The sequence below is a fragment of the Bombyx mori genome, chromosome 10, assembly GCF_030269925.1.
Source record: "Bombyx mori chromosome 10, ASM3026992v2".
Taxonomy (NCBI): domain Eukaryota; kingdom Metazoa; phylum Arthropoda; class Insecta; order Lepidoptera; family Bombycidae; genus Bombyx; species Bombyx mori.
In genome coordinates, this window is record NC_085116.1 from 2,173,558 (window position 1) to 2,188,328 (window position 14,771).

Below are 14,771 nucleotides of genomic sequence, written 5' to 3' on the forward strand. Positions count from 1 at the left end.
ACCTTACGTCTTATCTGGTTTCGTTATAACGGGTATTACACGTGTATGTACATTGTACGTACCATAAAGTAGGATTGCCTTATGAAGTCCGCTGTCGGACCACGGGCGCGGTTTTGAGTTACGACGTACTCCCGGTACTCTCTGGATTTACAGCGATTACATACACCATGCATCAAGTAGGATAAGTGACAATTCTGTTTTGCTTAATTTAGAACTGGATTTTCAATGTTTTTGAACGAGTACAACCGACTACCCACCCACCTTTCAAGCCGTAATGTATTGCTGCGGGACCATAAGACGCCCAAACAGTGATTACGCAAATTATAATTTTTGCGGGTATGAGATTTTTTGTTACACGACGTTATTCCTTCAACATGGAAGTTTTACGTGAAAATTTGTTAAGTACATGTTTCTCTACAAAGTTTTGTTCCTGTCTGCGGATTTCGAACACTGGCCTAGCCACATTGCTCCATACAAATGTACCAAGCGTGTTATACTTTAGGCCACGACGATATAACTTTTTTTTTTATTGCTTAGATGAATGGACGAGCTCACAGCCCGCCTGGTGTTAAGTGGTTACTGGAGCCCATAGACATCTACAACGTAAATGCGCCACCCTGAGATATAAGTTCTAAGATCTCATTATAGTTACAACGGCTGCCCCACCCTTCAAACCGAAACGCATTACTGCTTCACGGCAGAAATAGGCAGGGTGGTGGTACCTACCCGTGCGGACTCACAAGAAGTCCTACCACCACTAATGTTTAAAAATTTATTTAAAACACGAAAACGGCGTCTTGTAACTACTATATTATAATGGTAATACGATTAAATCGATTGAACACATCAATTTACATGCCGATAACAAGAGCATAGAAAGTGATATCATGATTGATTCGCAAAGGAAATTCTTGTTAACAAGGCCACATGGCGGATGTTTAGATATCGAGAACAGAAGAACAACCTCTAAGTCATTACGGTTAGAGACAGTTTTTTATTATCCGTACCGGCGCAGTTACGACTTTTTCCTTTGTTTTGATTTTCTCATTGATTGAAGAAAGTCATTCGATCTTGCTATGCATGTGAAATTTCTGTGGCGTTCAATTATAAAGTATGCGCCTAGATATTTTATGATTATTTTTGACGCCCGACAATGCCGAGTAGAATACTCTCTTGAAATCAAAATAATATGATAATATAAAGAAATACCGCACATATGGATATATAATTTGCGTAATCACTGGTGGTAGGACCTCTTGGGAGTCCGCACGGGGAGGTACCACCACCCCGCCTATTTCCGCCGTGAAGCAGTAATGCGTTTCGGTTCGAAGGGTGGGGTAGCCGTTGTAACTATACTGAGACCTTCGAACTTATATCTCGAGGTGGGTGGCGCATTTACGTTGTGCGATGTCTATGGGCTCCAGTAACCACGAAGCAATAAAAAAAAAATAAAAAAAATATTGTTCTTTTTTATTTGGGTCAATTAAACAGATCAGTAGAAAAAAATACAAACTCCAGTATGCAATGACAAAAATATTACACGATAAAAAATTATCTTCTCATCTCTCAATTCACTTCTTCCAAACGCGTCTCTGCACAAGTTTGACACCAAACCGAAGATAGTTTGAGCAATATTACGTTTGTAATCATTAAACCAATACATAACGATTGCGCAAAGGTTACTAGTTCTGTAATTAAATAGTTAAAACAAATACGCTTGTTCACACGAGGTTATTAACTATTGCACTTTATGCAAGGAAGGGTGATTAACAGATTTTTGTCGACGGTCCCGTATACTTTATATTGTCCTGAATTGATACACTTTTTGATAAATTCCAGTTAATTTTACAAATATTTTTTAAGCCTCAGCAATGCTTGAGGCATTTAAAGCTCCTTTATATATATATTTATACAAGCCTAATTTTGAAGGCGATTGCATGCAGCAGAGATGCGAATGTTGCGGTGGATGTGTGGAGTAACGAGAATGGATAGAGTACGGAATGAGTATGTTAGAGGAAGTCTGAAAGTGGCACCTGTGACAGAGAAGCTGAGGAGTGCGCGTTTGGGATGGTATGGACATGTAATGAGACGAAATGAAAATGAGGTTGTTAAGAGAGTGTTAACTATGAATGTGGAAGGATTTAGAGGAAGAGGTAGACCTAAGAAGAAATGGATGGATTGTGTGAAAGACGATATGGGTAGGAGGGGAGTGAGCGAAGAAATTGTATATGATAGAAGAGTATGGAAGGAGCAAACATGTTGCGCCGACCCCAGGTGACTGGGAGAAGGGCAGGATAATGATGATGATAAGCTTAATTTTGGTATCATTGATGACTAGAAAAAATATTTTGTATAATCGAATTTACCGACTGTATATTTTTGGGTAAATAGACAAAGGGTCCTCATAGAACAAATATTATTAAGCGGTTAGTGAAAGATCGGCTATGAAGGTTAGAATAAATATTCGCATGTGACAATAATAGGTAGGTTGGTGATGGAAATCGCTTCACTACACGTCCTAATACCACTAGATGTGATGTATTCCGCAAATTCTTTTACACTTCGTTAGATCCCGTAACTTTATTCATGTAAGCTTCTCTAATAAGAATTTCATCAGCTCCTCAGACGTCCACTGCCGGCAATAGGCCTCATCCAAGGTGATCGCTCTAATGATCCTACACTGTCTACATCCAGCAGATTCCTGAGACCTTCAACGAGTCGTCGGTCCAGCTTCTGAGAAGCCTACCCATCACTAAGAACATAATAATAAAAATTACTAAAGCGTACGCCTATTGATATCCATAAAACTTTATCCTCTCATGATTTTGTTTACTCAAGGAACTCCAAAAACCTCACAAGCCAACGATTGAACACAATTTCTTTGTTCGTAACGACCTCAATATTATATTCGCGAGTGTTTTTATTATCCACAATAGAAAACAGCTATATAACTAGTTCGTTGTATAAATAAAACTTTAATTACAAGTTACGACAAGGACGCTGGAAGTAAATTATGAAATCATTTTTATTTGTTCTGTTTTGTAAATTCACGGTTATCAAAATAATGGTCGAGTGGGCATTTGTGACAGTGGCGTACTCTAATGCAGAGGTGATGCTTCCACGAACTCAAACATTTCAATATTTTACAAATGGCAAAGATATTGCTTGATGTCATTTTGTTTTCTTTTCTCTGGCATCTCGACCTATAATTTCTAGAAATAATTGTTTAAATAAGTTTTATTATTATTATTTTAAGAGTAAAAGTACAGCGGCGGCATGCACGAAAAAGTGTCACGTTTCGCCTGAGCCTGAGCGTGCAAGCGAGAGCGGGGAACAAACGATAGAGAGGCACGATCGGCTCAATCGTTGGCTTGTGACACATTTATTTCTCTTCTCGGGTGATGTCAGAGCTTAGCTTATCACGTAACTCCGTAAACCGACTTTACAGAGAACCAATGTTTTTTTATTGCTTATATAGATAGGCTCACGGGCCAGTTGGTATTAAGTATAATAGTTATCGCAGCCCATAAACATAAACAACGTAAAAGGGGCCACCCACATTGAGACATGAGTTTAGAACTCTCAGTTTTAGACCGGCTGCTGTACTTTTCAAACCGAATCGCAATATTGCGTCACGGTAGAAATAGGCATGCTGGTGGTACACGTGTGGGCTCAAAAAGCGCCCTGCCCTACCATCAGTAATTACGTAAATTTTTGTTGATTTGTTTTATCACTGTGAAAATCGTCCGTGAACATTGTTCAGTACGTATGAATTTAGGATTTTTTTTGTTCTTGCCTACGGGATTCCAACACCGGCACAGCCGCATCGCCCGACACGAATGCACCAAGCGTCATCATATCTTGTAGGCCATGACGACTTTAGGATCTAGTTTAGGGATTTTTATTGCTTTAAAGGCAAAAAACATTTTGTTAAGTTTAAATCGTTTACAATATGCAGAGGGCGGATATACAGTGTGTTTTTTTTTGTAGAAATGTTCATATGCGTCCACTGGTCGAAACCGTTGGCTTGTTGTGGTCCCCAAGGGATGCGGTAACCACTAGATTTTGACAACAGGTGGGCTGGCCGTAGTCGTCTAGCCATTTACGACTTCAAAAACTATATCAAGAAAAATTACAGTCGCACAAATATGGCCGCGCGTGGGACTCTATTTTGAGGTTACAGTCGAGTTCTCGCGATTAATTATCGATTCATTGCAATGCTTGTATTGATTTTAAATCGCCTACGTGTAAAAACTATGAATGGCTGGAATTTGTTGGTAACAGAATAAATTAACGACTGGTTTTTATTTATGTTTTGCTTATTGCGCGTAGACTTGGCGAAGCCCTTATAAATGTTATTGGGGACATATGTTTGTTAGTCAGTAAAGTTGAAAGCAGCAACATATTTAAATTTAATTACATATTTAAAATTAGGCAAAAGAATCTTAATATGTCAATAGCCTTTTGTTGCTCGCTATTAATCAAAACATACCTGTATGCTGTTGTTTCCTACTGTTATTAATCTACTGCTTCCCAATTTAATATGCTCTCCAAGTCTGAAAATAGACTGGAGAATTCCAAAGCGAGTAAGACTATGACGTCAAACCTTTTAACTGCTCAACAAAAGATGGGTTGTTAGTTCCTTTTCCCCTTTTAATTTATAATAGTAAAAACATCCAAAGGAGGTTTCTTGTGTTTAAATAAAAAATGTGGCCTTATTCCTTTGTCATGAGAGTTATTTTAATACGCTTGGTACTTTAACCACGGCGTAATTAGGTATATATACGCGATATTGGTTTGGTAATGTCTGCATCCTGTACCATACGTCGGTGATGCTATTCACCGCCTTTGAAAGCTTTTGAAGGCGTATTCAAAAGTACAGTACCGGCCCATTATTCGTAAAGTACCATTTATTAAGGATCGCATAATCATTCGATACGTATCAAAAAGCACAGCTGCGGCAAGCAAAGCGAACTGCGATCGAGATGTCGAACGAGAATCGATTAATCATACCCTTCGCCGAAATAATTTTCAAGTCCTTTTCGAGTTACGCGTTGAAGAATTATAAATAAGCCATTACAAAACGCAGCTCAGCAGAGCTTTTTTTAAGTTTTGTTTTCGTTCGCGTTATTATTAGCTTATAATTCGGTTTTTTTTTTTCTTTACTGTTCGTATATTTATCGTTATTCTGTGCTTTCGATTGATATTAAAAGCTAATAAAGAATGTACATTTTCCCAGAGTATAAAACAGCGAATAGCACAGGCCAAATTATCTGAGCAGATAATAAACACAAGTTTCAGAAACGTCAAACGAATTGACAAGCCGTTGGTGTTTTTGTATTGCTTTAAAATCTAGATGGTCAAGCGGTCGCATGGTCCAACTGGGATTAGATTGTTACCGAAGCCTATGACGTCACAATTTGAATACCAACCTCCTCCTTGCGTCGTGTTCCTCAGTGCTAAGGGTCGTGACCTTTACGGAGCATTTTGATTGGACTATGTTTCTCCATTCCTTCCAGACCTGGATAGCGACATTGATGCTGGAGTCCAATGTCGTCTTAATTTGATCGGATCAGCGCATGGGACTACGCTCTCTAGGCCTCTTTCATCCACTTTGCCGGGGATGAATGAATACCAGCCCCTACCATAAAACACGACAATCCATTTTTGCTATTGTTCAGAGTTGTTCCAATGAAATGGGAAAACGCTCGAGTTCATTGCGAGAGAAATGGGCTGAATGATTTTTCCTACCCGTGAGACTCACGTTCCTTCTGGTAGTTTCAGTAGCCCTTAAACTCGTTTCTGCTAACAATAGAGCAGTTGAGCAGTAAGGCGTATGGAGAACTAAGTAATCGTTTGATTGATGGTTCATTGAATAGAATGAAATGAAATTCTTAACAGTCACACCAAACACTTATAACAAGCATTGATTGCATAGATCGTGTTGCTCAATCGATGTTTTCACGTATTTTATTAATTAGTAATTTTGAGGTCGATGGTTTCGTATTGACGGTTTGATTTTAACGGTCATTGTTTACGCGACCTTTAAGCCTATATTTTACTTCTTTTTTTTTTTTACTTTGAAATTCTGGTGGGAATAGCTGATTAATCAGAGGCTGGTGCGCAAGTTGCTCGGCGTCGCAGTACTGATTGATTCGTGACTGTTAGGCATTACTGAGCCGGTAGCCTTTTCCAAGCCTCGATATTTTTCCTGTTTTATGTTTGTATGTAGACAAAAATAAATGTTTATTATTATTGCTATTATCACATCAGTCTTTTAGCGTTGTTCTGTAACCCTTTCAGAAAAAAACGAAAATCTATTGCGACTTCAACGGAACTCTTTTGTCGATGCATCCGATAATTTAAATTTGTATACTATGTTATTTACAAAGTTTAATAATGCGCTACCTATTACCAAATTAAAAAAGAAAACAAATAAACTAATATGACGAATAAAAAAAACAACACCCTACTCTTCACGTTCCGGCCAAAGGAGCTAATGGTCAGTTTTAAATGTCCAAGACTATTAATTAGTCAAGAAATTATTATTTATTTTATGGTAAACAGGAGCTGCCTCTTGACAGTAATTGACGAACATATTCTACGGTCTTGGTACAAATTCACTCAACCCTGGTTTAGTTGGTGTCCTTGCAACAAATACATACGATGGTCCTGTTGAAATTCTATAAGAACTAAAATAAAAGATAATTCAACATAATATATTCCCATGTGAATTATTGAGGCTCATTAGACTTCATTATTGTAAAACAAATCATATCGATCATGAAGTACCACTAACCTTAAAACAAACCGACCTCCTTGCGCATCAACTTTGCGCGCGCAAATTATTTACTGTCATTTTAAATGTTGTTTAATTAACATTAATAGCTGGTTTCGTTGGCCCTGACATCGTATCAAGGGTGGGAACGGGCGCCCTGTGTCCCGTGATAGGTTAAGGTTGTATTTCGTGAAGATAAATGTAGTTGATCACGCTATGCGGCGTTGCCAATTATCGAATAGTGATAATTTTTGGAAGTCGTACGTTTGGTAGATTACTAGAAATAATGACAGATTGGTAACAAAATGATATCTGATAAAATCAGATATCTGATGAACATTGACCGTATTATAAATTTGCCTTATTTGTATAATATTTTAATTAGACTTACTGCGTTCGTGTAGTAAACGATTTTTACCTGCAACAGAAAATATTTTTTGTTAAATATCATGAAAAAAATATACAAATAGCTTAACATCTATTATCTATCCTGATGTTGAAGTATCTAGCTGGAACACGTTGACACCACAATAATACCATGAGATAAAATTCTTTATTGTTTCTCACAACAACAATGTATTTGTTGACGTATGTACAGCCCACTGAGTTTCTCGCCGGATCTTCTCAGTGGGTCGCGTTTCCGATCCGGTGGTAGATTCTGCGAAGCACGGCTCTTGCTAGGGTTCGTGTTAGCAACGTCATCAGGTTTGAGCCCCGTGAGCTCAACTACTAGCCACGGTTACGCTGAAATAGCCTCTCAAGGATATCAGCTTAGGCAGGAAAAAAAAAAAAAAGACGTATGTACTAATACGAATATATCAATCAAATACATACAATACCAACGATTGTTAATTCCCACTCTTATTAGGATTTGTTTTTTTTTTGCATCATGGTTGGACGAGCTCACAGCCCACCTGGTGTTAAGTGGTTACCGGAGCCCATAGACATCTACAACGTAAATGCCGCCACCCACCTTGAGATTGAGTTCTAAGGTCTCAGTATAGTTACAACGGCTGCCCCGCCCTTCAAGTCGAAAAGCATCACAGCTTCACGGCAGAAATAGGTAGGGTGGTGGAACCTAGCCGATCGGACTCACAAGAGGTCCTACCATCAGTAATTACGCAAATTATAATTTTTCGGGTTTAGTTTTTATTACACGACGTTATTCCTTCACCGTGGAAGTCAATCGTGAACATTTGTTAAATATGTATTTCATTAGAAAAATTGGTACTCGCCTGCGGGATTCGAACACCGGTGCAACGCTAAATATAAAAATGCACCGAACGTCTTATCCTTTAGGCCACGACGACTTCGACGACTTTCGTCATGTGTATCGCGTAAAAGTACCAGAAAACCATAACTCAAGAGGTGCATCAAAAGCAAAACAGTCAGTATTAAACGGAAGTCATGCGTCGGGCCCTAATCTTCGCGCATCGAAATGAATGTCGAATACCGATCAGCGATAGCCACCTAACTGCTTAACATCCACCCCTTTCTAGCTGGTGAGTCGCATCGTACATCAGAAAGAGACGTCCCATTGCTAATGAGCTGTAGAAATGCTTCCGATGTAAGGGACAGTGAAATGTAGTGAAAGTGTACTTAGTTCCAACTAATATGGCTGAGCAAACACAGACATATTAGATGTAATTTTATAATGATTGTGTACGCTTTCTTGTTAATCTTTGTACACGAGACTTTTTACTGGTGGTAGGACCTCTTATGAGTCCACACGGGTAGGTACCACCACCCTGCCTATTTCTGCCGTGAAGCAGTAATGTGCTTCGGTTTGAAGGGTGGGGCTGCCGTTGTAACTATACTTGAGACCTTAGAACTTATATCTAAAAGTGGGTGGCGCATTTACGTTGTAGATGTCTATGGGCTCCAGTATCCACATAACACCAGATGGGCTATGAGCTCGTCCACTCATCCCGGCAATAAAAAAAGACTGCCTCAGATTTGTTTAACAGTTCTCTTTAAATACTTTACTTCTATGACAAATTGTACTGTGTGAGGTGCTTAGTGAGGGTTTTTTAACGTTCTCGATAGTGTAAACGTTAACTTAAATTTGTATGCAGTTAGAACAGCGCCCCTAGCGGCAAACGAGAAGCTCAAGTGAGATCATTTTCTATTTTATTAACACTAAACATACCATAACGGGTGAAATTACCCATTTTGAATTTTTGCATTAAAATTGCACGCATCATCTTATTTTTTTTGTACATTTGACTTCATGACTTTCTTATCAATTAATCTACAGTTATTATACTTTTTTTTTGTTTTGTTTATTTTGAGTAATGTTTATCGTATAACGTTATCTACTCGCTATGGTAGAAATAGGTACCAGTAAGTGTTGGTATGATTAGTGTTAAGTGTACAAACTTCATCCGCCACTTTGCACTACCATTTCCATACATCATAAACTTAGACTATTTATTATTAAATTAAATATTAAAAGGCAGCAAAAATTAAATATAAACACTAGACAACGAATGCTCAAAGAGACATGATAACATATTGGCTTCTTAAATATTGAAAGGCCAGAGGCTTATTTTTTAATATAATATATATTTTTTTGGTTGAATGCCTTGGTCATCTACCCATTCCGTGTAATAAATTAATCAGTAAATTTTCAAAGTCGTTTTGCTGTTGTAAACACTACAAGAAACAGGATATTTTAAACACAGCATTCTTCAGTCTGATTCGCTTTATCTCAATAAAATCTTAAATCAAAATTTACAATATAAGAGTTCATTGAACCCATTTAGATTTGTTTCATGTGACGTGACTATCGATTACTTACATATCGATTACAGTTACTCATTTTAACTTTTCGGTTTCATTTGTAATCGATCTGACGTGCGTGGTAATGTTCCAATCAAACAAGGCCCTTTTTTCTGTAAGATCACCATAAAGCGTGAGATCTCAATAAATTGGTGCCTTTGGCAGTATCAAACACGCTCTCTCTATTGTCTTATATTATCTGTGGTTATTTAATATCTATCATATTTTAAAGACAAAGCTATTTGTACTTGTTTCAGCTTTTACTTTTTATTAATTTAATCTCGTGCTGATTACTATCTTTACGGCGCTATGCCTGCGTAGGAGAAATTTAAATATTTTACTGTTTAGCGGCTTAAAGTATTTTATTGGTAGCAATATCTCGAATTGGATTAGAAAGTTCACTTGGAGGTTAATTTCTAATAGAGCAATGCGCGATTAATATTAATCTAAATGAAATCTTTGAACATCACTCGTTAAACATGATTGTATAAAGAAAGAAAAAAACAAATCAAGCAATTTTAGCGTAAGTTTTACGGTAATGTAAATATTATTTAATCTAGCAACATTGATGATTGATTGCAGTGACATAACGCAGACCGCGTTGCTGATTTTTGGCGCGATAGCGGTCGTCGACCCGAGCCGCTGCAGAGAAAGTTGCCGGAGGCGCCAAGCCGGCTGGCCCTCCCTGGATTCCCCAACCCTTGCTACACAGTATGAATTGATAGCTTCACTGCCTATATATTTAATAGGTTGGAATTTTTTTTTTTAGTACAACCAAATAGCTTATATTTCAAAAAAGTATGTCGAGATTGACAAAAGGTTAACAATCATTATATTTCGACGGATAATTATTAATTAAACATATTGTATTTTATTACCAAATTTACATTGATATGAACCTTAACGTGAAGGAACAATAAAATTTCTATATTTTATATACAAATTCCTAAGAGAAAAATGTCATTTGTCATACCCATAAAATTGAAGAACAATCCCTTGTAATTAAACTGAAAATGGGTTCTTATTTGCAAAATACCTTCCCGAACAATCCATTATATTCATCTGAACAATTTATTTAACAAAAAAAGCGACAGCGTTTAATGTTTTCCTAATAATAATAGATGTAGGGGTCAAAAAATATTCTACCGTGTGACATTTAGTCTCATTGCATAAGTAGGAATCCGCTGGCACCAGGAAGAGAGACCATCTTACGTCATAAGGATTGGCGCATCTCCAAATGTCAGGTCACGCGCGTTTCAGCACTATGCTCGTGTGAACCTGCCATTAACGGGTACCTTTCGAGGTAAATTATCCTTTTTCCTTATGGATTTCAATCTAGTCATTATCCATCGCGATTTTAATTTTTTATTAACGGTATATGTGGGTGAAGGAGCTCACGGCACAATCGGTATTAAGTTGATAACCGAACCCGTATTCCCTAGCAAGAACAATGCTTCGCAGAATCTACCACCAGATCGGAATCGCGACCCACAGAGAAGATCCCTCGCAAAAACTCAGTGGGCTTGCTATGATTCGATGACTTGTCACTCACTTTCTTATTTATGAAATACACGTATGAGAATTTGGCTTCTGAAGAAGTCAGGCAGAAATTTATAAAGGGTTATAAGAAAACTTACATCATTAAGGTCCATCTACAAATACCAGGCCACGCGTGTCTTCCGCATTACGCTCTACGTGTGTGAACGCGGCATTATTGTATCTGATAAACTGCTTGCATCCTACTTGATTTAGTACTATTGAGCTCAATTAAATTACTAGCAATTGTATAGTTGCAGTTAATCGAAAGGTTCAAGCGTATTTTCTCTAATATATTAAATAGATATTAAAGCTGTTTCATAGCTCTTCTCTATTATCCGGAGTCGTGTATTCAGAATGTTGCCAGAGGTCATTTTTGCCACGGACTTTGGAATAAATTGTCCTCCAAGCGTTTCTTGAATTTTGAAGGAATTGTCACCTTCTTTGAGTGAGGTTCTGAATTCTTAACGGGTGGACAATGGCTTGGCTGTATCCTTAGCATTACTTATGAGAGGAATGTCGTTATGATGATCAGATGAGCAGTGAACTAGTCTGCCTTACATTTAAATTAAAATGTTTTTCAATATAGACACTGAATAAGATTTACTTTAGCCAAATCGTGCTCTGTAGGTCTAAAGTTTTATTAGCTTGCTGTAAATCTGATATAAATTGGAAAAGAGGCACAAACTACTACAGCAAAATAGTTAAATAAAATTCTTGGGAGTACCGTATAATTCATTGTTAAAATTTAAACAAAGCAAACGGCAGAGGCATGAGAATCAGTTGGCCTATTGACACGAAGATTCGAACTCATGAAGACATTACAACTATTACGTATTACGTAACGAAATTATTATGAAAGTTAAACTTGGCTCGGTCATGAGGACATTGTTTTATGTTAAAATGTTTTTTGTAAGTAAAAGCTTCAGGGTTGCCGATTTTCAAAAATGTATTAAGGGATGTGTGTTATATAGATATCTGTCGTATTGTAACAGCAGCGTTAACGATAATCACACAGATAATAGGAATTGATTAGGCGTATCTATTTTCAGATTGGGAGATCGATTAGGATTGATTAATCACATTCAATTTGGTGCTAATTTTGAAGAAAAGTATAATATTTGAAAAACATTTAAGTTGGACGCATTGCTTTGCAAATAAATCTTTAATCATCTTAAAGTATGAGTGATGTGTCTGAAGAATGCAGAGCCGAAAAACAGCACGAAATTACCAGCGGAGATTGCTTAAACTATTATTATTACGTGGTATTCTTACCAAATAACACAAAACTCAAGTAAAATCATCAAAATACACACTACACAGAATACGTAAAATTTTACGACCATCATTATTGCATCTGGCAACACGACTTACGCAATTATAAAACAAGAGAGGTTGGAAATTAACACATTTCATTGTGTTATTGTAGCGTTTTGATTTTGTAATGGAAGTGCCGTGTTTTTTGTGTGGGAACTCATTGTTACTTAGCTACCGATTGTTTTTGTTTCCGGCACGATAACAATTTTTGGTACAATTTAATAAAAAAATTACTGGGACGATGACATCCAGTTTTGTGCGCTTGTAACACTTTTTCAGTTCTGTTTGTAAATAAGGCATTTGGTGATGTTTAAACTCATAAAATTAGACAAATAAGTAAATTAAGACTGATAATTTACTGGTGTTTAAATGTGCGTATTTGCTAGATGGTGCGATGACCTCCGCACGGTGGCCGGCAAGAAGTGGATGAGGAGAGCCGCAGACCGGGCTCAGTGGTGTAGATTGGGAGAGGCCTATGTCCAGCAGTGGACGACTGTGGGCTGTTGATGATGATGATGATGATGAAATGTGCGTACATACCGAATCGAAAAATTAACTTTTTTCTAAAGCCCTCGGATTTTTTGACTTGATTTTGTTGAGTGATAAGAATTCGTGCTGTGAATAATCTGTTTCTTCTCTATCCATCATAAACATTTAATTATACGTAGGGAATTAAATTCAATCTTTTGTTTGGCATAAGTTCATTGCCCTTTTTAACTTAATGTTAGTGCCATTTGTTTGAATGCACAAAACAATATGTTTTAAATAACGTATTCCGCAATTATTTTTCTAGCGTTAACTTAGATTTACTGCAAGTGTTTTTCTTCTTTTTTTCTTAGAATCCTCATTATGGGCATTGAGGACAGTTGCGAACTATATATAGTTAATTTGCCTTATATGGGTCAAACCAGGCAACCAGATTCCATTCATGCGATGACCTTCCACCGCCAAACCGGCCTTATCGGGTCACGTCAATTCGTCCAATTCATAACGGGTCATAGCGCATATCCGTTATCGGAATTTGAAAATGAAATTAATATGACTAATGGCAAGTAGATCAAGTCTTGAGCTCATGCATGATGCCAGAGAAGGACACATATATCCGAACAACCGCTCGTGACAGAGACAATAGGATAAGTCTGAATATCGGGATCGATCTTGATTTGTCCACTGCTGACAATTGATCAGTCAAATGGATTGTGTTAAACAATAGAAGGCGGGGCGATAGAAAGTGCTGCTCAATGTCGCACGCCGTTGAAAGCGTAAAATGACATTGAAATGTGTCGCAGAGTTGTGATCGATCTTTTTTTTTTTTTTTATTGCCTTGATGTGTGGACGAGCTCACAGCCCACCTGGTGTTAAGTGGTAACTGGAACCCATAGACATCTACAACGTAAATGCGCCACACACCTTGAGATATCAGCTCTAAGGTCTCAGTATAGTTACAGCGGCTGCCCCGTCCTTCAAACCGAAACGCATTACTGCTTCACGGCAGAAATAGGCGGGGCGGTGGTACCTACCCGTGCGGACTCACAAGAGGTCCTACCACCAGTAAAACGATATGTCGAATATTTTGTATTAAATGTGTAGCTTTTTAGTAGCCGTGTAGGTTTGTTTCGAATTCAAATTCATCACCGTATTGTGAGAAATTTGTTTGAGGAATCTCGGAATAATGACGCGAGGAATACTAAAAGTAAAATAATTCAATTAGTTTTTTAACGTAGTTTAGTTATAGTTTTTTTTTTTAGTTTACCTATATTTTGACTACTACTAACAAAATTAATTAATAAAAATAAAAAATAAATAATTACAAAGATGATTGATATTAAAAATATCACATGTTAAACCTTTAAAACACTCTCCTGTAAAATTAGCAAGTTTTGAGATTATACAGTTTTAATGCGACAAGACGAAATGGCTCCAAGCAGTTTATAAAGTCTTATAAAAACATCAAGGATCATAATATTTAATTAACTGTTACATTACTGACTCACCCGATGAGTCGTGTGCTCGAAAATCCAAGTAGACTACGCAAAAAATAATAACAAGCGGAAATAAGTCCCTAAATTACAACAAGAATTGTTAAATTGCAAAACTGGCAATGACGTTCGTGAATTCTTCGAAACCGTACTGTGCAATTTGCAATTTGAAGCCGTTACGAGTATTTTAAGTCAATTACATTTTATTTTAATTTGATCTTCTGTTTTTTATTTTAGTTGTGTATGTCAGGAGCTGACTTGAGAGGAAGAGGTAGACCTAAGAAAAAATGGATGGATTGCGTGAAAGACGATAGATGTAAGATAGGACTGAGCCAAAAAATTGTATATGATAGAGGAGTATGAAAGGAGAAAACATGTTG

General features: G+C 37.3%; 1 protein-coding gene and 1 long non-coding RNA gene across 5 annotated transcripts in view; both read right to left on the minus strand.

Annotated features, from left to right (window-relative positions):
- The window catches only part of LOC101735394 (protein outspread), a 318,072-nt gene that overhangs the window by 135,003 nt on the left and 168,298 nt on the right, over positions 1 to 14,771 (minus strand). The gene's annotated exons all lie outside the window — the stretch shown is intronic.
- Positions 2,949 to 4,856, minus strand: LOC134199468 (uncharacterized). The gene is made up of 2 exons (XR_009973976.1): positions 4,493 to 4,856; positions 2,949 to 3,212 (listed from the first exon to the last, which is right to left on the minus strand). It is a non-coding gene; the product is annotated as an uncharacterized LOC134199468 (long non-coding RNA).